Source organism: Dermacentor variabilis, chromosome 10, assembly GCF_050947875.1.
Source record: "Dermacentor variabilis isolate Ectoservices chromosome 10, ASM5094787v1, whole genome shotgun sequence".
Classification (NCBI taxonomy): Eukaryota; Metazoa; Arthropoda; class Arachnida; order Ixodida; family Ixodidae; genus Dermacentor; species Dermacentor variabilis.
Window position 1 is genome coordinate 10,261,309 of NC_134577.1, and position 24,340 is coordinate 10,285,648.

Consider the following 24,340-nt stretch of genomic DNA (forward strand, 5'->3'; position numbering starts at 1 on the left):
CATGCGGACCGGAGGTAAGTGGAACCTCCTGAAACGCATGTTAGACGACAGCCAAACGAAGGATGATCAAAGCCACGCGCTAGACCGACTTTTATACTCACATAAAGAGAAAGGGGGAACGGAGGAGTCTTTCGTGGAAGAAATTGCCAAACGATACCTTCCATTAGGCGACGCTCACCCCAACGATTACCCGAGCATAAAGTGCGCATCCACTCCCGAGCTAGACGCTGCCTTCACGGAAGCAGAAGTCCGAGAGGCGCTACACAACCTAAACAGCAGGTCGGCCTCAGGACCGGACGGGGTAACCAACCGAATGTTACGTAACTTAGACGACAAATCCATTACATTTCTCACGAAAGATATCAACCACGTGTGGGAAACAGGAGAGGTACCAACGCAATGGCGCACTGCCACGGTGGTCCTCATTCCCAAACCCGGCAAACCCCTTAACCTGGACAACTTACGACCCATCTCTCTTACTTCATGCGTGGGTAAAGTGGCGGAGCACGTCATTCACAACCGAGTATCACGCTACATTGAGGAACACGAACTCCTCCCATACAACATGGTAGGGTTTCGACCCCACCTATCCACTCAGGATGTTATGTTACTCCTAAAGAGACAGATCTTCGACGTTAAAACAAGAGACGTTCGAGGCATCCTCGCCCTCGATCTCACGAAAGCATTCGATACCGTCTCGCATCGCTTCGTACTGGAGTCTGTTGCAGGCCTCGGCCTCGGCCAGAGATTTCAGGAGTACGTACGCTCCTTCCTGAAAGACAGAGAAGCCCGACTGCGAGTCTTAGAACTAAAGTCGGACCCTTACACGCTGGGCTCCGTCGGAACACCTCAAGGCTCAGTCATCTCTCCATTACTATTTAATATAGTGATGAAGGGACTCGCAGACAAACTACGAGACATCCCGAACGTAAACTGCGCTTTATACGCAGATGACATCACCATTTGGAGCCCGGGAGGCTCCTTGGCAGACATGGAGCAGGCATTACAGTCTGCCCTAGATGCCACGGAAGACTACCTACTAGACACAGGCATGAAACTATCCTCCAAGAAATCCGAACTCTTACTATTTCGCAAGTCTTGCCAAGGAGTCCGCTACCTAACACCTCTAGACGAACTTCCGATAGCACTACACACAAGAGACGGACAACAGATTCCGCGAGTCGACCACATACGCATTCTTGGGCTTCTAATCGAAGCCACCGGATGCCACGGACACACTATCAAACATTTAACCGCCAAAACCGAAAACATGATCAGACTCATCCACAGAGTCTCGGGGCGCAGAAAGGGTCTCTGCGAGGATAACCTTTTGCGCGTATACCACGCATTCCTTATGAGCCACATTAATTACGTCGCCTCTGCCCACAACTGGACGAAAATAGAAAAGACGAAACTAAACACACTCATTCGCAAGAGCATCAAACAGGTCTTGGGCATTCCACAAAGAGCAAGTACATCAAAGGTTGACCAGCTAGGCATGCACAACAACATCGACGAAGTGATCGAGGCTCAGACTATGGCGCAAATACTACGCCTATCCTCGTCCAAAGCCGGTAGACTAATCCTAAACGAAGCTAATATCTCCCCCTCTCCCTATTTCGAGCATGCGATTACCCTACCGAGCGAAATTAGAGACAACTACAAGGTCTCACCATTTCCTAGAAACGTCCACCCACAACACAACGTGGGCAGGCGCCGGGCCCGCGCCCGCGCGATTCTCGATCGCACCGACGCGGATCGTGAAGCCACCGCATTTGTGGATGCGGCCCAGTACGGCAACACATCCACTTTCGTGATAGCAGTCGTGGACGGTAACGGAACCTTACGATCATCCGCATCGGCTAAAACGACCACCAGCGCTAAAGCAGAACAGATAGCCGTAGCCATCGCCATGGCAGACCCCACATTTACTCATGTCCTCACGGACTCGCGTGCCGCAATTCGGGCCTACGAAAGCGGCAACGTATGTGAAGAAGTGGCGCACATACTACTAGCGAGCTCAAAGGAGAGCAAACGACGCCTCTCCTGGTTCCCCGCTCACATGGGGAAAGACATTCACCCGCGGAAACCAAACCTCAATGAAACGGCCCACGACCGTGCGCGAGAACTTGCCCGCCGCGACGGTCCTACGGCCTCCGAGGGGCTGGACATTCAGTTTAATGACCCGCTACTCACTTATCACGGAATCACCTCATACTATCGAAAAGGCAGAATGAAATATCCGCTCCCGCACTCCAAACTCGAACGCGCGCAGGCGGCCGCGTTTCGAATGCTACAAACGGACTCGTATCCTTCACGAGGCCTACTGAGTCACTATAACTCAGACATCCCGGCAAATTGCCCAGACTGCCAAGAACTCTATTGCTCACTCTCGCACATGCTATGGCAATGTACCGCGTTACCAAAGGGCCCTCTCTCTAGTGCGCCCGAATGGGAAGAAGCCCTCAAAAGCCCGGACCTCAAACTCCAGCTCAAGGCCGTCCAGAGGGCCCAAGAACTGGCGGAGCGTCACCACGTTCCCGTCCCGACTTGGGCGTCGCCTACGGTTTCGGTCCGAGGAGCTCCCCGCATGGGATCTCTAACGGCTTAAAACTCCTCAGGACCTCACTGAAGTTCTTGACTGACTGACTGACTATATGTTTTATTAATTACATGACGGTACGTACTGCAATTTACAAGATGTATCCAGTTAGCTTCCAAGTCGTATCCACTTGGAACGAATTCTAAGGATCGCATGGGCTTCCATATATGCGCTGTGAAACTTACGACAAAAATGCGCTATTAGTCAAGTTACCTTTTTACCAAAACCCACACTTTATGCGCTGAAGCACAAAAGCAATTGGAACGCCCATGCCGCAGTCTTCGCACACTTTAGGAATGAGTACCTCGAAATTGGTGTCACGCTGGGAACTTGTTCCAAGTGGATACGCTTTGCACATTCAATGACTACAATGCGTAAATTACCATATATGCCGAAAAGTATTTAAATAAAGACTCAATTACTAATTCTTCGTTGATTAGTCTATTACGCATCTCGATTTCCCGTGCGAGTAATGTCCGCCCCAGAGTAAACCAGCTGAATGACCAGAACCACGCCATCGGCCACAGGCGATTTCAAAAATTGTGTATAATCTAAAAAAAGAAAAAAGAACACCCGGTATAGTTTATAAATAAGCCGAGGGGAACCTCTGCCACCAACCACGTAGAACACGCTATATATAGCGTGTTCTGTTCAATAAAGTCTCGTAGTTTCTACAGCATGGACTACATATCCATTGACTGTAGTCCGGTGGGCGGCTAAGATGTTTTGTCATTCAATAATAGAAACATCCTCTTCATTGCCTAGCTTCTTTAAGGTCAGCCCTCATATATATATATATATATATATATATATATATATATATATATATATATATATATATATATATATATATATACATATAAACGAGAAGAAAGCGGGTTAACCGAGGCGCCCGATTTTTATTAGTCATATCATGAGAAGCCAACAAACACTGACACTAAGGACAACATAGGGGAAATTAGTTGTGCTTAATAAATGGAATGAAGAAACGATAAATTAATGAAAATTAAATTGGATGAAAAAACAACTTGTCGCAGGTGGGAACCGACCCCACAACCTTCGCATTTCGCGTGCGATGCTCTAACAATTGAGCTACCGCGGCGCTGTTTCCCCATCCACTTTCTTGGGTATTTATGTGTACTAGTAAACCCTGGGAGTGTTAGCCAGCGCCACTGCTCACAGACCTTGGCGGAGGACGTGGAACGTCCTTGTTGCCGCAGGCGTCACGAGAACGTGATCTTTTTCGGTGAAGGTAACTGGTCAATAAACCCACATATGCTACCTGGAGGCATCAATGTTGCCGGATTCGATACCCTCGTTATGTAATAAACGAGAAAAAAGGGGATTAACCGAGGGGCCTAATTTTTATTAGTCAATCATATCAGTCAAGTTTCTTCAAGTCAAGTCAATCAGTGAAGTTTTTTCATCCACTTTAATTTTCATTAATTTATCGTTTCTTCATTCCATTTATTAAGCACGACTATTTTCCCCTATGTTGTCCTTGGTGTCAATGTTTGTTGGCTTCTCATGATATGACTATATCATGAGAAGCCAACTATATATATATATATATATATATATATATATATATATATATATATATATATATATATATATATATATATATATATATATATATATATATATATATATATATATATATATTTCCCCTGTTTCATGCCACAGGGCAAACTTTCAAATTTTGCAGGCTCAACTGTAGTTGACGTCTACATATTGCGAAGCATTCATGATTTCTAGAGAACGGTTGTGTGAATAATGCAACTGTTGTGTAGCGAACCGTCATGTAGATATTATACGTTGTAGTCCTAACATTTAGGATAAGTACGACAGGGTGTTTCTAATGTCAAGATTTAAGGTTGAAAGCAAACTAAAACAAAGACAATTTTAGTCTGCACCATCAGCGATCGGCAAATCAAGACGGCAAAAAAGTGGCTGCACTCGGAGAACTAAGCTTCACATTAAAAGTAAAATAAAAATATGTTTTCAGGGCCTTCCAGGCCACCGTTTTCACTCTACTGGTACCCCCTCCTAAAGTTATCAGCCTCTCATAAAAACTTCCTCTACTGTTTAGTTCGGATGCCGCTGTGCGGTTCTATACTCTGGATTCTGAATTTCAGTGTCTCGATCACCGAGCAAAGACTAGAAACGTCTTTTTTAGAGGGAAGATGTATACGCGCGGGGACTGCTGAACACTACACACCGAACGCATCTCGGTTTCGCGGGAACACCCGTTAAGCTGAAAAGCGAACACCACGTACGCAGCCGGCCACAATACGACAAATAACGGACAAAAAGAAAGCCCGCATACACATGCCACGAATTCAAGATAAGCACGTAAGGGGCTTCCGTCTCAGTTGGCGCCAGAGTACATAGACCTTTTCAGCGAACGAAGCGGCTACAAACGGCGGCGACGCGACCCAAAGGATCCTTTAAACAGCTTCATCTTCCAGAGGCGCTGCCTCAGTGCACTGGCGACGAGTGCGGATTCGTTCTCGCGAAGACGACGTCATGGGGGGCGGCGGTCCGGCGACGGAAAGGTCGCGACCAAGCAGACGACAGCGAAAGGCCGCACATACGGGCCGACCGCAGCAGCCGGCGTTTGGCCGCGTGTCAACGATTGGCGCTTATATTGTTCGCCGATTCCCATTGTCCGCGCACGGCCTCGATAGCACGCAGGCGACACGGGCAGATATAGGACGACCTTAAGCTCGTCCTACGGAAGGCGCCGGCAGGGTGTCTGTTTTGTGAACGTTGTTGGAGCGTGGGTTACGGCTGGTTCGACTGCGCGGGCCGTCGTGTCCTAAACCGGCGCTTCGACGGTCCGCACGCGGCAAGCGAAATAAAGCGTTGGTTGATAATCATCATCTTATTACAGCGTGTCCCGCGAGCACGCGGTTGATATCAGGAATGGCAGCAGCAAAGTCTGCTAACATGACAGTTTGAAAGATACTACAGCCGCAGCCAAAAAATACTGTCATTTGGCAAAATACATAAAAAAATTGTTTCATTACTCGAAAATTTGGAGGACGCTTAAGCTTCGCCTTTAAGAGTGGAACGCGATAGCATTCAAAGATCCCTGACTGCTGCTCACGCTTCCCGGCAACTGCAGCGTATGTAACCAAAATATTTACCGGAAAACGCTCGCGGCGAACGCTAAGCACGAAGGCGGGCTGGTGGAGACGCGGCCTCTTGCATGGGCCGCGATGTGGTTTACGATGTGGAGGAGGCGAGAGCCATCTGGAAGTGTTTCAAGGAAGCGGGCGCACCGCTCCGTGGGCTCTGGGATATTTACGCGCCGGCGTACGCAAACGACGGACGCCGTCTGCGGTCTATGCATTGTAGAAAGGCTGGAAAAAGGGGTTTGTTCGACTTTTCGCTGAACAGAATTATGTTTTCTCGTAAATTCAAATTACAGTCCGAGAGCTATCATGTCTATAAGTTGTGTGTAAGTCGTAGTTTACGATTTTCCCACGTATTTTAGCTTGAGTATTCAATTAGTTCCGTCAATTCCTTTCCGTCAGTTCGGTCAATTAGTTCCGTCAATTCAACAAAGCAGCCACTCCTTACTGTGAGGAAGCAGGAAGACTGCGCGGTTAGTGTAACATGATATGTCTTGCTTCATATGACAAATAGTGAGTACTCACGTGGAAAGGCTTACTCGCTCCTCGTTGGAGAGAGAGAGCGAGGCGAGAAAGAGGGACAGAAGAAAGGGGAAAGGAAGGGAGGTTAACCACAGGAGAACATCCGGTTTACAAGCCTACGCTGGAGAGGGAGGGCAGGGGGAGATAAAGTGACAGGAAACTTGATATAGAGAAAGAAAGGGAGCACAGATACACAATCACAGTCGATCACTGTCACCGTATATCACCGCGCAGCACAGTAGCACTTGTGGCGCTGCAAACATCAGTTTAGGCTATAGCCGTTTGTCCAAGCCTGTTGTCCTTAAAAACAGCAACAGTGCCATCGTCGCCTTCCACTGCGATGGCTTGTGATATCGGCATCCTAAAATGATTTACTCTGCTGAAAGTGTTCGATCAAGCGCGCTATCGCGATTGCGAGCCACTGTCTCAGTAAATTGTAGCGAGGACAGTCGCAGAGAAGGTGTTGAGTCTCATCGCTACCACATTCATCATACGAGGCATCGTCGGCCCATCCGACTCGCAAAACAAAAGACTTCGTAGAAGCCGCTCTTAGCCATATTCCACAAAGCAGAGTAACCTCGCGTCGGCAGAGTCCAGCTGGGATGCGAAGGCGGAGAGAAGAGTCTAGGTGGTGCAGCCAGTTGGTTTGAAAATTTCAAGTGTTCCACGTGGAGAATGGGGTGTCCCGTGCGAGAATTCGAAGTTTGTTCTAGTGGCGTCCATCGTTGATACCGGTATCGGCTCCTATTTGCCACCTTCAAGAGCCGACCGAGAATCCTCGTTGCAGTACTGAGGCTACTGTTGCGGAAGCAAATAGACTGTAAGACAGCTTTGGTGCTTTTGTTCCCGGTATGATTTCCAGCGTGGACATATCCGGACAGCATTACACCGGCTGGACTCGAGACCGTTTTCGGAAGCGAAGATGTTTGGATCACAGGCGTGCACGTCACTGCCGCATACAAATGTAACGAGATCGTAACTAGAACTTGAGAGGCCTCGAGTCTCCTGAATTTGATACAGAGCGGAAGTGTTAATATCGAGAGGCTCAAGCGTAGAATTGTTCCGCACATATTACATTTTGCTCCCGCAAGGAAATCGGATATTTAGGAGAGAGATGTCCCGGTTCCTCCTAAAATTCCTCCGCGGGAAGTGTGGGCGGGAAGATGTGTGGGTGGGCTGGCACGGCGAAGTTGGAAGGATGAGGCGCAGCATTCTGCGTGCCGTTTGAGTTCCGTTATCACCGCTAGTCTTTCCGGCACGTGTTGTGTCCGGCTTCGGCAGAGCCCATCACACCTGATATGTGGCGCTCTGTAGGCGCAATTGGTGGTAGCTTTTGCAACGCTGGGTCCATCATCAGTTTGCAACACTCCTCATCCTCCTCGTGAGCGACCAATTATATAATCGGCATTGCACCTTCACCGTACACTCAACTAGCGTTTTTTTTTCTATTCCCTTCTTTCTTTTTATTCGTCCCTTTATACATATCATTATAAGTGGATATTTATCCACTTCCCCCAGTTCAAGGTAGCAAACCGAAAGTGCATCTAGCTTACTTCCCTGCCTTTTTTTGCTTCTCTCTCTCTCTCTCTCTCTTTCTCTCTGCGTATATAGTACGGCTGTGATTTGGTTAACTATAGGCATTAACTGCAATACGATAAAGGAGAATATAACTACTTGGCCGGATACTGCTGGGTATGTTATTGACCACGGATTGGGTCTGCCTCGAAATGCCACACGGGAAAACTTGAGTGACACTTCTTGCCTAAATCCCCAGAACAGTGCGATAGCAGACGAACGCTTCTGACCTCTTAGCGCAAACCACTTTCACAGCGAGGACGTCGCACGTTAACACCTGCGCGTCCTCGTCCAGTGAAGAAAAGGTCACGCACGCAACTTGCAAAGCAAAGGTGGCCGGCAGATAAAACAGACGAACGGGCGGCAGACAACCCGCTCCACTTGTGGTGTAGTTTCGCAACACAAAAGGATCCCCGCACTGTGTACCGAGCACTGCATGTAGGCTCGGAACACGCGCGCTTCAATGTCATGTCGAGCACCAACGTCGAGGTGTCGAGGGTCTGACAGAGCCCGTTCCTCGGCACGCCTTCAGACGTCATAGCTCGGCTCAGCCGTCGGCGGTAGCAAAAAGGAGGTTTGCTTGAAAAGGGCGAACTACACAATTTTCGCAAAGCAGGGCGCTTGCACTTTTCGCATCGGGAAAGTGTGTATTCCTTTTTTTTTTTTTTTTTTGCTGTAGCCGCTTACGTAAAAAGAAATCTGTACGAATACCGCCTGGTCGGTAAACACTTCAGCACTCAAACACAAATAACTGAAACGTGGCGTTTGATATTTGAAGCCGTACTCATACAAGAGTAGACAAAGGAAAAAAGCGTACAAACGATACGAAGTTGAAAAAATGCATGTGCGCCGGGAGAGCGATAAACTGCCTGCGGTTTCACGTTACATTTTTCTTTTTCGCAGAACTCATTCACTAAACTCGCAAACTGTGAGAATATGCGCGCTGGGGATTATTCGCAGCGGCTGTGACCTTTGAAGAGCGGGAAGTGTGGCTCAGACCCGCAAAGCTTCGACGTGCAATTAGAATTACGACACTAGTGGTTTCGGCCCGCGAGACGCTGAAATGCGAAAAGTGTGTGATCTGAAAAGAGCAGAATAAACCAAGCGTTCCAAGCTGCCCGCAGATCCCCTTTCGCGGGCGACATACCTAGGGATATACGCTAGATTTTATAAAGACGACAACAAAGATAAAAATTCAAGCTAGTTATATCGTAAGCGACGAATTTCCCTGCGCCGCGTAACCGTCTTCCGGAAACTTGACACCTGGCGAAAGGAATTCGCACAACTTCAGGGAGGGAAAAAAAGTAAAACCACTGAAAGTCTTTTACTTTTACCGCCCCTGCAAGAAGTGGGTCTATAAGTAGGGTCGTTCGTTCGTCGCTCCAATCTAGGAATATCTCTTTATCAATATGTTTTATTCGAAGAAGGCAAAGGAAAGGAAACAAAGCGATCACTTAGGTAACGAAATATCCGTTAGGATTGAAGATTACAAGTAATTACGACGCTCCAATGAGTGGACATCATAGGGCGGGAGTGCGCTTTTGATTCATAGACAAAAACTGTAATTGTTTTGGAGGAAACTTCTTTCTAAGGATTTTCTTTCTTCTCTCTCTGAGCTTGCGCGCGCGTGCGCTCGTGCCTGTGAGTCAGTCTAGAAATGGGAAACTTGTTTTGAATCATTTCCAACGTTGCAGACAAGACGTCACAGGCTAATATTTTTAGATCATATTGGCCTGACATACTCGCAGATTAGGATAGCTTTCTCTAAATGCGGGAGCAGTTCCGACAATAAAGACACGATGTCACAGCATCTCACCGCACACCACAATAACGGTAATTGCCTCCTTCTATTGCAACAAAGCTTAACTACAGTGTGTTCAAAATTAACCTTTACAGTTTTCTTAAAGTTAGGCACTGGACGGCAAGCGAAGGCCAGCCAAGAGGGGAAGGAGGACGGTTACCACCTCTGCCTCTGCCCTGTTGTCAGACTAAACGCCGCGCGCAACAGCCACGTCACATCAGGGACGAGCTTTACGCCGATCCTCACTATCTAGCATGCGAACGATAATTAAAATTTCAAGTCGGACATCTCAGCGCTCAGACATGCTAGGACAATTCTTCCAAGTGAAATTGTGCAGAAACCTGACTGCCTCTAACTTTTGAATGCAAACACAGACACTTACTGCAGTCAATAAAATGTTATTCAATTTTAGTTAATTGAACTGCTGACAGCGATAATTATAATCTCACTTTATGTTCCCATGGCCACGTAACTTACTTGCACAGGTGGTATTCGCGTGCCTCCCAGTGCCTTATTTTAAGAAAAGCATAAAGCTTAATTTTGAACACCCGGTATATGATTAGCCGTGAGGCGGCATCTCATTAATTTTTCATTTTGTGGCGGAAAGCTCGAAACATACGCTCTCACAACTATACTAGCCGCATTTAAAAGCAAGGGAGAAAACTGTTGGCACAGAATCAAAGTCGCTTATAAGCGAGCACAGATAACTACTGAGTAGACCATAAATATGATCGCTTTGGCGCAAAGAAGAAAGGGCGGAAGGGAACAAGGGGAGCGCCAGCGACTGATAACTGCATTGCTGAAGTCACTACTGTGCTTGACGGTACATTCGAAGCACTGTGCAACAGCAGCAAAAGCGAAATAATGGTTTTTTTTTTACCACTGTCATAATGTTTGCCGCCAATAATTTAATTCTGCCTCTACGTACTTCAATCCGGAGGAAAAATTTATTTTGTGCGAAAACGCAACATGGGTAACTGCACAACGAATAAATATTCAATCATTGTGCGATTATGAGGACTCATTAAAGTGAACAAAGCAACAACCTATGACCTTGTCTTCGCCACAATGGAGTGTCCAGCGCCTTTAAATAAAGTTGTGTAAATCTGACACATCTCTCAGCTTATCTTCATTTGAGCCTAAAGGGGCTATATTTCCCGAACTGATCCGGCCACGTCAATAAAATTTCATCTCATCAGGAGTACGCGCATTAAGCTATCGAGTTCACTCGAACACTGAGTGCAAGGGAGTAGCCGTCGCCATTATAAGGTGACCACGTCTCTTCCCTTTTTTGTTTCTTTCAATAAAATGAACGGAGGGCTAGGCTTTAGGCATGAGCATGTCAGGTGATGGCGAACACAAAGCTGTGTAGGCAAAAAAAAAAAAAGAAAACTAAGAAAACAGGAGATGTTTTAGTAAAAGAGGCGGTGACATTTAGGTACTAACATCTCTGACCTGCGCTTAGCGCCGCGGCCGTCATAACAATCTAGATGTATGGAACTGTTTATAGACGTCCCTCAGTAGAACCTGGACCCACGCCAAAAACGAATTGCTATAGACCTAACTGTACGTGAAAAATGAAGCTGGAGTTATACGGACACGTCGAAAAGCTCTCATGAGATGCTTATCGTGGCCTGACAGTCGAACCGCGAAACGCAGCCTGACCTGGGCATTCGCCAACGCCAATCAGCAGTCTCTCAAATGTCAGTGTGAGGTGACAACCAGACTGGAAGCTTGGGACAAATTAAATCATGGTCATATCTTAATTAGGTTATTCTTCATAGCAAGGGACGTAACTGCGCTACGTGGCAAGGACTATACGTGAATTCACGAGATGTATTCATTTATAGACTCGCATTTTCGAGGTAACGGCGCTTGGCACGGCAAAACTATCGGCGCACTTGACATGCCATGTTAACACACCAAGAGTTTTGCGGAGTCCTTGCTTATAGGTAATGATATGGTAATGATATTGTAATGATATGGTATCACCGGTAACGATATGAGGGCATTGACTTCACTTATCAACACCACATTAGAGAACCTGTATGCATGGAGTGAGCAAAATTCATTAGTCATTAACGCATCAAAAACGAAAGCAGTTATTTTTCACTCGCGGATGCAGCTTACTTCTCCACGCGATGCCTTACGCTTAGGTAGCGCGACGATTGAAATTCTAGAGACGGTTAAAACTTTAGGAGTGTTTTTTAATTGTATAATGTCATGGGAACCACAAATTAATAAACTAATAACTAATATTTCCAAATGTGTAGGTATACTTGCACGACTGCGTTCCTTGCTTCCAGTTTCCGTTAAGATAACACTTTATAACAGCTTGTTTTTATCGCATGTCAGTTATTGTTTTTTGGTATGGGGAAGTACAACAGCAACGAACATTAATAGACTATACAAACTACAGAAAAAAGCGATTAGGCACATTGCTAATGTTGACTACTATGCACATACGGGTGAATTATTTAAGCGGTTTAACATTATCCCAATTCATCAGCTTTACGAGTATTACCTAGCAATAAGATATAAAAAATCCGTGCTCAATAGCAATCGAGCTTTTTTGGATATTTTTCAACTTGAACCGTACACTATCCCATACCCTACTCGTCACCAACAACACTGGATCATTCCATTGTGCAGAACACACTTTGGCCGACAAATGCTCCGCTTCACTGTTCCTGTTTTATTAAACAAATTAATTAAAAAAAGTTAATAATTGAAGAATGTGGCATACGTGTTATTAGGGAAGCCCTTTTATCATGAAATCAATGCAATATTGTTTATCACTAACTAAACTTTCAGTGTATATTGGAATTTGTCTTCATGTATTATACTGTATAATTTAACCGTAAAGGAATCTGTATATCTATATTTTCAGTTCATGATGAATCTATGCGTATTACGAGTTGTAAATATTAACCCCTTCTCGCTATGAACGAATTTTGTTCGTCTGTCCTCAATGCATTCCGTGTATCAGGGAGGCTCGGGTTCCCCTCAAGTGACTGATGTCACTTTTATCCCGAGCCTGCCCTCGTCCTTGAGATGAAAAATAAACTGATTTGATTTGATTTGATAGTGTCCCTGTGTATCATCCCACGTGCACTCAGTGTTCTCTCTCTCTCTCTCTATTCCCTCTTTTCTTTACCTCCTGTGTAGGGTAGCAAACCTTGCGCTCACCTGGTTCACCTCCCCACCTTTCCTCTCCTTGCTCTCGCTCTCTTGAACGCACCCACTTCGAGTTTTTACCGCATCGCGATGAACATCTGCTAGCATCTTGGTGGCTTAAGCTGGCGGAGTCAATAGTTCGGTCAGGCGACGACCCCGGGTATACGTTTCATTAATTTGGAAAGCTTCCTTTTCAAGGACCTATGCTGTATTACTTTGTGGCATTCCGCTACTGTTACTGCTGAAACGTTAAAGAAGTCTGCTGAAGTTAACTTATAAGAATACCTGTAGATTTCAATAAAGCGTTTTTTCAAAGCAAAAGAGCTTTACAACGCTCTTCGGAGTAACAAATGCCGTTTAGGCATCGGCAATACTGGTTGTCGCATCTTGCGCCCCAGCATGGTTTAGCCACAGTCACTCGCATTTCGCTTTAAAATCTCGCTGAGGCAACGTGACATTAAATGAATTAGTTGTTACGCGAGCGGCGACTACAACTTGCGCGTTCGTGGGCCTACACTGCTCTGCGCAACACACTTGTCCACTGAAACGTAGCTTCCGTCACTTACAACACGGACAGAACGTGGGCTCTCCCGGTTCGTAAACACACAAACATTGCGACGCATGCGCTAAATTACTGACGTCAACCTCTTTCCGCGCACGGAAGCTGACTTGGTATTTTAGACCCTGAAGCAGGCAGGAAATGAGACTGTTTGTCGGTCACCTGTCGCGGTTGGGTAACGTTGCTGTAGATGACGTCTACCGGTCTATTGGTGCTGCTGTAATGTTGTGCGCTCAATAAACAAAACATCGTCCACAACACACACAATACGCTATACCTACTGCAGCGCAGGCGCAGAAGCATTCGGCGGCTGCTGACACGATGGATGGCAAACCCCCAGAGTACGCGCTTCCACTCGGTGTAGCTGCCTAACTCACCTCGTATTCTAGATGCTGTGACCTCTGAAGTCAAGAGGAAGAAGCACGCCTGACGGCCGGTTGCCGCCATTTCATTTTTTTTATTTATTTATTTATTTATTTATTTATTTATTTATTTATTTATTTATTTATTTATTGTTGTTGTTGCTGGGCATTCTCGCTTGTCGTTGATGCCGCTGCCGACGTGAGCTGGGAGCGTTCTTGCGTCTATAGCGCGCGATATGCGTTATGCGGGAACGCTCTCGACTCACGTTCTACACCCGCCGTGGTGGCGACCCTGTCTTTTCCACCGACAGACGCCACAAAACACCGGGGTGGAGCGAGCGAGGAAAGAGCAAGTCCGAGTCGTAAACGTGTCTCGAGAGGCATGTGTAGCGGCGGGTCACGCGGACAGCACGCGCGATCGCGCGGCCACGCCAAAACCTGGAAATATCGATTACGCTTCAGGGACGCCTGTTCGAGCCGAAACATGTCCCGTGACTTGCCTGACCAGAGCAGGGGGGCGGGGGAGGTGAGGGCGAGGGGATACATAGCGCGACAGCGTGGATTCACGCCACGCTGGCACCAACTCGTGGAACAGCGTGTAGAAGTTAGCAGCGAAGGTGTCGCGAAGGAAAGAGACACATGCCTTTAAATGTGAATTTTTGAAAAAAAATCTACAAGGAGGTCTGGCGTGGCAAATAGTCGCAGTCGATGTGCACGGACGTATGAAGCGAGCAGCATTTGTAAGCTTTTAGGAGAGAGAATGCTCAGCGGACCACCGCGATGCTTTGAGGAACAGGCATAATTCCTAAATTCACCCAGAAAGAAAAGAAAGAGAGATAAGGAAGGGGCGTCCACACGGACGTTACGATGGGGGAAGGGAACCGGAAGTAGACAGATAACAAAAATTTATAGAAGAAGGGAACATTCAATGAATCCTTCAACGCTATCGGACAGCGCCGCGCAGTAAAAAGCAAACGCCTGCCTACGCTTCAGAAAGGAGGAGACAGGAATGTAAGATAGGAAGGAGGGGAGGTAAGAGGAAAGAAAGAGCAAGATGCCAAATATCTATCAAAGAATTAAGCAAAACACACAGTACAGGTCACACACAGTGGGGCTCGTCCACTGCAGGTCACGCCCCTAAATAATGTAGAAATAGAAGAAGTAATGTTTGAGGTCCCGTCTTCAGGAAGGAAGGAATAAAAAAAAAATTCACCGATGATTATATGATGCTCCCTATTGCGAACTTTGAGTGCAGCTGTTTAGGTGTTTTCAATTCGCGATATATTGTGGCAAGGAAATTGATTCTCAACGAGAGGGTCCTCTCGGCGGCGGCGCTGAGCCTGTGCTCGGGCAGCTCGTTCAGCAGCAGCGGCAGACGAAGCCTTTCCGCCGGTTGCGTCGCTTATTGTTGAGAAGGAAAGCGTCAACACTGGAACGCGTGGCTCGCGTGGCGGAACGCATTCTCTAGGCGGGGGCCACGCAGGCGAAGTATAGCGCATACGCAGTGGGTCCGAGGCCCACTGTTTCCATGTGTGGCATCAGTGGACGTGCACGCCGCATGCCTAGACGCCGCCGTGGAGCGCGTCTCATGCGGCACTCCGTTTTCCTCCTCACCCTTTTGCCACACCCTCCTCCTCCGCTTTCCTTCTCGCGCTCTCCTCGCTATCGCCGTCTTTCATCCCCCGGTGCGCTCCGCGTTCGCTCTTTCATCCTTCGCTGTGCCCGTTCGCTCGCTTACGCCGAGGACGCCGACAGAAGCCGAGGCTCAACGCAGGAAAAGCCGCCTAAAAGTTACGCTTTAAAACACAGAACTTAAAGACACGAAAAAGAGAAGGGAAGAGGAAACCGCTGACTAGATGATACTTGACTAAGAGTAGAGTAAAATAGAGTAAAACGACGACAAAGAATAAAGTACGACAGCAGAAAAAAAACTCATAAAATAAAATTACCTCCCCGCAGGGTTCACTAATTTAGGAACAAATACTTACATCTTATACTGTTATCCAATATATCTTAGATTACACACATCTCTAAGCGCATTTTTTTCGAGAGCCGAGAGGCCGTCTGCGTGGTTCAAGATTCGCGTTCTGAAAAACTTTACAGTGTGCGATTTCATGTCTGGCTCACCTACTGCTTGGGTCTTTTCGGGACACTAACCTCATGGACATTTGAGTAAGAGACATTGACAGCCGTCAGACAAGATGATCGGTATGAGAGAAAATGCCAATACATGTGTGCGTATATGCCAAATCGTCTCATGTATAACGTTCTAGTTAATTGTTATCACTTCGGCGGCGTAACAAGACGATGTTCTGTTACTTTTAAACAGCATGAAACCTACTATACGCATTGCAGTTTTTATGATAGATTTCATGCAATAGAGCAGGTACTTAGGGTTGGGTCGCACTGCTTGTGACTCAATCAATTTCGGCTGTCATTACTGGCAAACGAGAAGCACCATTCATGCGCGTACCTTCTGGAGCAAGAAAAGGAGACAGATTTGGGGAGGGCTAAGTAAGGAAGTCATTATCTGAGAATTAGTTGTCCACGCGTTTATGTCACTTCTCGACAGTTTGCGATGGCTACGTCAACAGCACTTGATCAAGAAAATCATGAAACTTTGATAGTAGTGTTTGACGTCGACTAACCGATACTGCAGCACGTATTAGGAACGCGCATAGATGTATCGGTTGTACATCGTTTAAGCAACATTGCACTGACGTTTTCAGCAGCACCAGCCGCACTAAGGCCCCAAACGACGGCGTATACCACTATTAGAGCGTCCCATCTGCTTAAAGCTTCGGACAGCTTACAGTTGCGGCCGTTGATGTTGCGACCGCCATTCTCGTCAAATCATCCGCTAAGGCCTGCCGATCGGCGGAACAGCTTTGCCTCGCCGTTTAAATGCTACAGCCACCACGCGTAAGAGATCATTTACTTGGGAATGTTAGCGAAGGAGAGGCTAAAAGTTTTGAGCTTGTAATCGCTATCGGTCGCAATTTCCTCCTAGGCCAAGCGACCTTTGACAGAAACATGCGATTTTTTTTCTTGTTTTAACTGTTGGTAAGAACTAGAGCTACTGAAATTCGGAGCGTCCAGCTTAAGTTAGGAGTTATAAAACATGAGCACCACAAGTGAATGCGGTTTCCATGTTCTTTCTAGAAAGCAACAAGGCACTCGAATCATCGCGGTTGACAGGCCTATCTAATCAGGAGCAGGCAACCTCACCTTGCAACTGCCACGACAAGAAATGAACTTCAACAACGCCTGCATTCGATCTTGTTGGTCCAGATATGTCTTGTACTAGACGAAAGCTCAAAACATAGGACATGGAAAATTACAGGAGGTCACCTAAAGGAAGACATCCAAGCGCGACATAAACAATGAAACGACGTGGCCGGCAACAACGACGCTAGCACAGGTGCGACGACAGCCACCACGGCAGCAACAACGACGAGGAAACGGCAACGACGGTTCCCACTGCAAACAGGATCGAATTTTGGATAAACTTGCGCATGTTTATGGCGACTACTTGTGCAGAGGAAACACGCTGATAAACAATGTGATGACATCTGGGGTCCGAGCCGAGAAATCTGCCTGAAATACCCTCAGCAGCTATCGCAATAAGAATTAAGGCAAACTATGTGTTGCCCGCACTACCTTCACCTGCGCCCGCTCAAGTAGAGCGGTGTTCACGGATTGCCTATTCAGCCGGCGGATGAGCATGACGTGGCTGAGTGCTGCCGAATCACGCCGCATATAAAAATGACGCAGACGAGCTGCTAGGGCCGCGATTCGTTCCAGCGCTTATGAACGCGAGAGCGTTAAGGAGCTCGTATCGCAGAAAAGCTGGTGACGGCTGCGTTGGTCGTGAGCAAAAAATCTCGGAAAGCAATTCATATATAAAAACAACTTGCAAGATGGGCTGGTTGGGAATCGAACCACGGTCTCCACAGTGTGAGACGGAGACGCTACCACTCAGCCATGAGTTTTTTTTTTTTTTTTTCTTTCTTTCATGGTATTTATTATAGTTGCTTTCAACCATTCAACCAGACGTTCACCAGTTCTGCATAGTCAGAGAATGGAGGGCACAATGAAAGTCACACACAGAAAAGGTAGCGTTCATACTGTGAGTAGAAACGGTCGTGTCACTTTAGAAGGGTGGCAAGGATAAGCACCTCAACAAAATAGGGTACCAGTCCGGTTGTACACCGAGTCCATCATAAACCTGCTTTAGGTGTAGTGTCATTTGGATGAAATTTGCCCTTGTAGGTACAACCGTTTCGGCGTTGCGGTCCATCATTCGCGTTTTCCACAAACTGTGCATTCCCATTACAAAAAACATATCGAAAGGCGCACTATTATCACAGGTTGGTAGCAAGTATCGCACAGTATGAGCGTTAATCTCAAAGTCTTTCTTTAAAGTCCGTTGGAGGACATCCCAAAATAGGATGGCGTCGGTGCAGCTAATAAAACAATGTTCAATTGTCTCTGGTACATCACAAAGGCGACAGTTAACAGAAGAGACAAAGATACCCTTTTTTTGTAGCCATGTTTTAACCGGTATGGTTTCACTATGAACTTTATAAAAGAATGTTTTGCAGCAAGGGGATAAATACATTTTGCGAACTCGCTTTAGCACATCGTGGCCTGGCAATTTAATGTATATTGATCGGTAAAGTGGAGGCGGAAATAGCATGGATAGTAAGTCTTTGTACAACGTTTTGCGCGACACAGAATACAAGTATTCAGTGGAAAACCGAACTGTCAGGAAACGAACCGCCAAGTAAACTTCTTGCATGAACCCCCACAAGCATAAGCGCGAAGAAAAACTTGAAGAAACAACTAAATCAGGTAACACATTAACAAGTGTGACTTGCATGTATGAACGAATTACAGGATGGGAAGTATCGCGAAAATAGAAGAAACGAGACACTATTTGCCGCACATAAAGATGTACTAAGCCCAGCCCACCTTCACTAACAGGCCTAAAGATATTATCGCGCCTCATGGGCTCAAAAGTTGAAGACCATACGAAGGTTGCAAAGATACGGTGAAAGCGTTGGATGTATAGCCTAGCACAATGGATAACTTGCAATACATAGAAAATTTTTGTTGCCAAGAACTTATTGCAGGCTTCGGCTTTCCCAAAAATAGAAAGTCGTTGTGGAACGAATGTCTGGGCGTAACTTTGCAGTACCGAAACCCGTTCTTTCCAATAGTGTGCGCTTAATTTATATGCGTCTAGCGGCACTCCAAGATACTTTGGCGGGACATCAGTCCACTTAACGCCTGCAAACTGTTCTGGTGTATAGCACCATGAGCCAAACCATAAGCCTAAACTTTTTGAGGAGTTCATTCGCGCTCCTGATACGCTGCCAAATTCTTCTATTTTCGATACTACTTTTTCTACACTGGACTTATCCGTGCAGAAGAACGCTAGATCGTCTGCATAAGCTAAGACTTTAACTTCATTACCCAGTATATTGAAGCCATGGATGTTACTCGACTGAATTACGCTTAAGCATAGCGGTTCCAGGTAAAGGGCGAATAGTAGTGGGGACATCGGGCAGCCTTGTTTTACTGATGAGCAAATAGAAATGGGTTCGGAGAGTTGGCCATTAATAACTAAACGAGTAGTACAACAGGTGTAGCAAAGCCTAACGCCTTTAAGCACAATGGAGCCAACATTGACATGCTCCAGAAGGGAAAATAAATAGGAGTGACTGACACGATCAAAAGCTTTAGCAAGGTCTACCTGGAGCATTGCAAGCTGCTCAGTGGAACCATAACAGTATTGAAGAAGGGTACGGGCGATATGTATGTTGGTTTGAATTGATCGGCCCCTGATTCCACATGTCTGATGGGAACCAATTAGAATTGACATCGCAAATTGCAATCTATTAGATAGAACTTTCGCAAAAATTTTGTAATCCACGTTTGACAATGTGATTGGTCGAAAGCCTTCAACGGAACGCAGTTTCTCTTTATCTGAACTTTTGGGAATTAAAACTGTGTGGGTTTTGCAAAAAGACTGCGGAAGGGCGTCAATCTCTAAACTTGAAATAAAAATATCCAATAATATGGGGCTGATAATTGATTTGAAAGCTTTGTAAAATTCACATGAAAGTCCATCGGGGCCGGGTGTTTTCGACAAAGGCAGCTGATCAATCACTCAGCCATGAGTTCTTTTTTATTTATTGCCTATTTTGTACTTCTATATCAAATTAACAAATGACATTTGAGAAAACAAGACAAATTTGCAAGTTTTCAGCACCAAGTGTCAGCCTTATAGGGCTGACTATTTTAGAATTCCTTGAGCGCGGTCAAGGGTTCCACCCTTGACAGCCACGCAGGTACACAATCTTGCGCTGTCTGAATTGCCACAAATCTCGACATGCATTCTCGGAAAAGCCATGAGTTCGATGGTTCAATGCGGGACAAAAGCACCTCTAGTGAATGCGGTGTTGCCTTAGAAACGTGCCGTAGAAAGTTATCGGTAATTATGAGCATGTAAGTTACAGAAGTCGCAGTTAAACGAGCAGCGAAGTACGTTTCCGCTACATTAATTCTGCGCTTGGCGCACACGCTGAGTCATCTTGCGGCAAACAAAGAAAAACCCCTCCTCGCAATGTACGGCGTTGCCCTGACAGGGGGCCCGCCACTCGCCCACTTCTCCCCTTCGTCTCGTTTGAGCACATTGGGGCCGTGCTGGGTCAGGTGCGAGGATGCCCCAATACCCTTGGGTTTAATAAGTTTTCTCGCTCTCTCTCCCCTTCCAACTTTCAGCGTGCGTCTCTCGAACCTACGTGTTTAGGCGACGCGGCTCCTCTTTCCGCTCACCGCGCAATTCCTAGGTGCAGCGTTCGATGCGGGACGCCTCTGACGTGATAGCAGCGCCATAGCGCGTCTGGTGAGAAAGCGTCCCCTGCGATGTGTGCCGTGCTGCTGGCGAGGAGTCATGCGTCTGCGTGGTGCTCCCAAGCGAGATAGATCCCATGGAGGCGTCAGCACCATGATCGCGTCCGCCTTCATGGCGCGTTGCGGCCCGGCTTGATTGATTGATTGATTGATTGATTGATTGATTGATTGATTGATTGATTGATTGATTGATTGATTGATTGATTGATAGGCGAGGTTGAGCGTTCCAAAGCAACGCTGCGAATATGAGGGACGCTCTATTAGAGTGCTCCGGATTAATTTCGGCCACCTGCAGTTAAATATAATAATATTTGGGGTTTTACGTGCCAAAACCACTTTCTGATTATGAGGCACGCCGTAGTGGAGGACTCCGGAAATTTTGACCACCTGGGGTTCTTTAACGTGCACCTAAATCTAAGCACACGGGTGTTTTCGCATTTCGCCCCCATCGAAATGCGGCCGCCGTGGCCGGGATTCGATCCCGCGACCTCGTGCTCAGCAGCCCAACACCATAGCCACTGAGCAACCACGGCGGGTTGCAGTTAAATATAAGCGCACGATAAGCGCACGATAATTTTGTTTACTTTCGCCCCCGCGAAAATGCGGCCGCTGAAGCCGTTGAAACCAACTCTCAGCCTCGAGCTCACTCGTACGAAGGAATAGCCACAGGGTTATTATTATTATTATTATTATTATTATTATTATTATTATTATTATTATTTGAATGTCTGCTTATTCCCGCATTATTATGCTGCTGCAAAAGGTTATCCGCCGACAATAGCAACCAAACAAAAAGTGGGGAAAATGATGGCTGCTGCCGCTTATTGCTTTGCAGATGCATTTGCTCATTATTCAATTGAAAACGCGTCATCATCGACATCGTAGTGTCTCTTCGATGTGGGGATGAACAGACTCTTCTTTCACAAAAGCTTGTCAGCAATGTTTTTCAACGCGTGCTCAAAGAGCAAATGCGAAATCAATTCAGCGACGGGTGTCCCTGGAGATGCAAATGAGTAAAAAAAAAAAACAAGAACGATATGAGCGCACATGCAGCAGCATATTCGCGTAGACCATCCGTCGGCCAGTGCTTTGTCTGTCCTGTCCAAAGAGAAGATTCAACAGGAGGTGCAAGCGTCGCCTGTTTCGCTGATTTGATTTATTTAGCGATAGCAACTAGAACTGGCCTCAAAAGGTCTGGGCGTGAGCCGTTTTAATATCATCAATAAACTTTGAGCGAATCGATGGGTGGTCTGAGAAACGAAGCTACATACAGCACAGATAATAGAAAAAAACCGACAGACGCCGAAATGAAAAAGAGAAAAAGTACTTAAAATAACGGGTAGCAGAAATGGGCCCCATTTCCGGAATACGCGCCCTTATGTTTAAAAATAAAGATGAAAGGCGCGCTCTAAGGATAGCATAAAGAGACCGATTAAAGATTCAGTGAGAGCACTATCATATTCATTTCCTCACTCTAGCTACAGACCAGAGAGATAAATATAGTGAGCCTTATGTAGATGACTACCAATGCCTTAGCTCAAAATCAAATTTGCACATAATAAAAAGACACAAAAATTCTCACCTTGGGAAGACCGAAGCAATGCGGCGGAGTTGTGCGAAAAATCGATCCCCCAAAAAAACCCGTTTGCCTGGAACTTACCTCGAAAAACATTGATTCGAAATTTCTCGTCTGTTCACGCGAACTATAGTCAACGTCGCCCCTACGCTCTTTGTTTTCAATGACAAAGTGAAAGTTCTCGCGCAGAATCGCTCCTCCAAGTACGCCGATTCAGTCGGCCATTTTGTGCTGTGCGCTAGTAAGCAACAGAGCTCTGTATCGTCTCGTGGTCTAAGCGAATGATCTAAGCGAACATAGCTGGCACCCATTCCTGGAGGATCTATTACAGAACCCCACTACTGAGAGGCATGGAAAACATGAATAAATTGGTCTAGCCAAAACACTCGACGTTATTTATTTCTTCCACTGCTCGTCGTGTGCTTCACAATCAGACAAAGCTGCAGGCAGACTTGCAAGAATCAGCTACGCAAAAGATTCCAGAACATGTTCGACTGTTCGTGTACGCTTTTATATGGGAGTGAAGGCGACACAGGAAGATTTGGTAATGTAAGAGTGTTAAATGCTGCATATTTTCACACGGTAATAAAAAGAAGGCCATTCCGGCAGAAATGATCTCTGGATGACTGTCGACGTTGATGCGATTAGCATTCAGGCAAAGTAGCGACAGGCGGTATGGCCACCGCCGAAACGCGTTATACATGAGCCGTGCACTGAAGCCTGGCTCCTCTACAGCGCTTCCCTCTCGACACGCTACGCGATCTTACGGCGCGTCCGCGAAGTCCCCCTCCTTTTGCGTGGCCTCCGAGATCGCGCCGGTATTGCGACGGTGCGTGCTGACGCTGAGGGTTAATCCTTCACTGCTCCCGGGCATACGCGGCGCAGCGCTATATTAAAGCGTCGGCCGGTTGTGCTTGAGTAGCCCGTGTGGCACGCCTTCGAATCCACCCAGCAGTTGAAGAAATTTTAAGGACCTTTTTAAATTGAAGAGCGGCGCAAATAGGAAAAATGGGCACAAGGCGGCTGAATTATTCTAAGAATGCTAACCCCATTTAAATCGAGTCCCTTGGGTCCCCTTATTCTTCAGGCTTATGACAGACAGAAATAATATAAAGAGCTAATAACGCCTTCGTTACAATTAGCCAAAATGAGACAAAGCTGTCTCAAGTTGGAACGAACGTTTCGACAGGGGCACTCGTCTTCATCAGACAAGCAACTGCACAGATGTTGGGCAGTTGCTGGTCAGCAGTTGCGGAAATGTTTAGCCCAGACCATCTCTTATACGACCACTGTTGGTTAGTTGCTATGACGCTACTTAACACGTGACCCACGTGACGGCAAGCTACCACACTACTGCATTGTACAAGAATTATAGATTCTTGTGTAATGCATGGTAACTCTGTCAGCGACATCTGCACGTGCGCGTTTAGTGAACAGCGTCAGTGTTGATCTTAAGCCACCTCACGCTCGGCGTATTAGTCCGGAGTGGGCGCTTGACGATGACTCATAACGAAAGAGCAAATACCAATTGGCGCATTGCAGTGAGAAGCCTCAGCGTCGGGCTGCGACTTACGGCGATAATCGGAAATGCAGACAGCAGGTGAATGTGATGATGCATATGAGAGGAAATCAGGTGATTGCGGAGCCATTGCGCATTCAGGAGTTGTCTAATTTTTGTTATGCCCAAATGGACCAAGAAGTAAGGTTCTGCTAGTCAAAGCTGCTGTGCTAAGATATAGTAAATATAATGACTAGGGCCTATACTAACTGAAGACGTAAGCCCTAACTATACAAGCCGTAAGGACTATACTAACAAAAAAACTGCATTCACTCGCCCAAGTCAGGAGCTTTCGAAGCCGCGCTTTACCCTCACTATTGCAACCGGGAGAGAGTAGAACAGCGTGTAATGCAACACCCCCTCTCAGGCAACTACCAATCAAAGTTCGGACTCGACAATATACACCCTAACCTACAAACCGGAGAAAGCTGTCGTCTGAAAATGTGGCGAATACATCAACCGAGTTTCCTGCTTCGTTCACAGCAGCGCAGGCTTTCAACGCGATACACTGCCGCAAACATATTCCCAGCCGCATGCAGTCGCAACA

The 24,340-nt window shown here is 46.5% G+C and overlaps 1 protein-coding gene across 3 annotated transcripts in view; it reads right to left on the reverse strand.

Annotated features, from left to right (window-relative positions):
* Nucleotides 1-24,340, reverse strand: part of dnc (phosphodiesterase dunce) — a 708,859-nt gene that overhangs the window by 669,615 nt on the left and 14,904 nt on the right. The window lies entirely within an intron of this gene.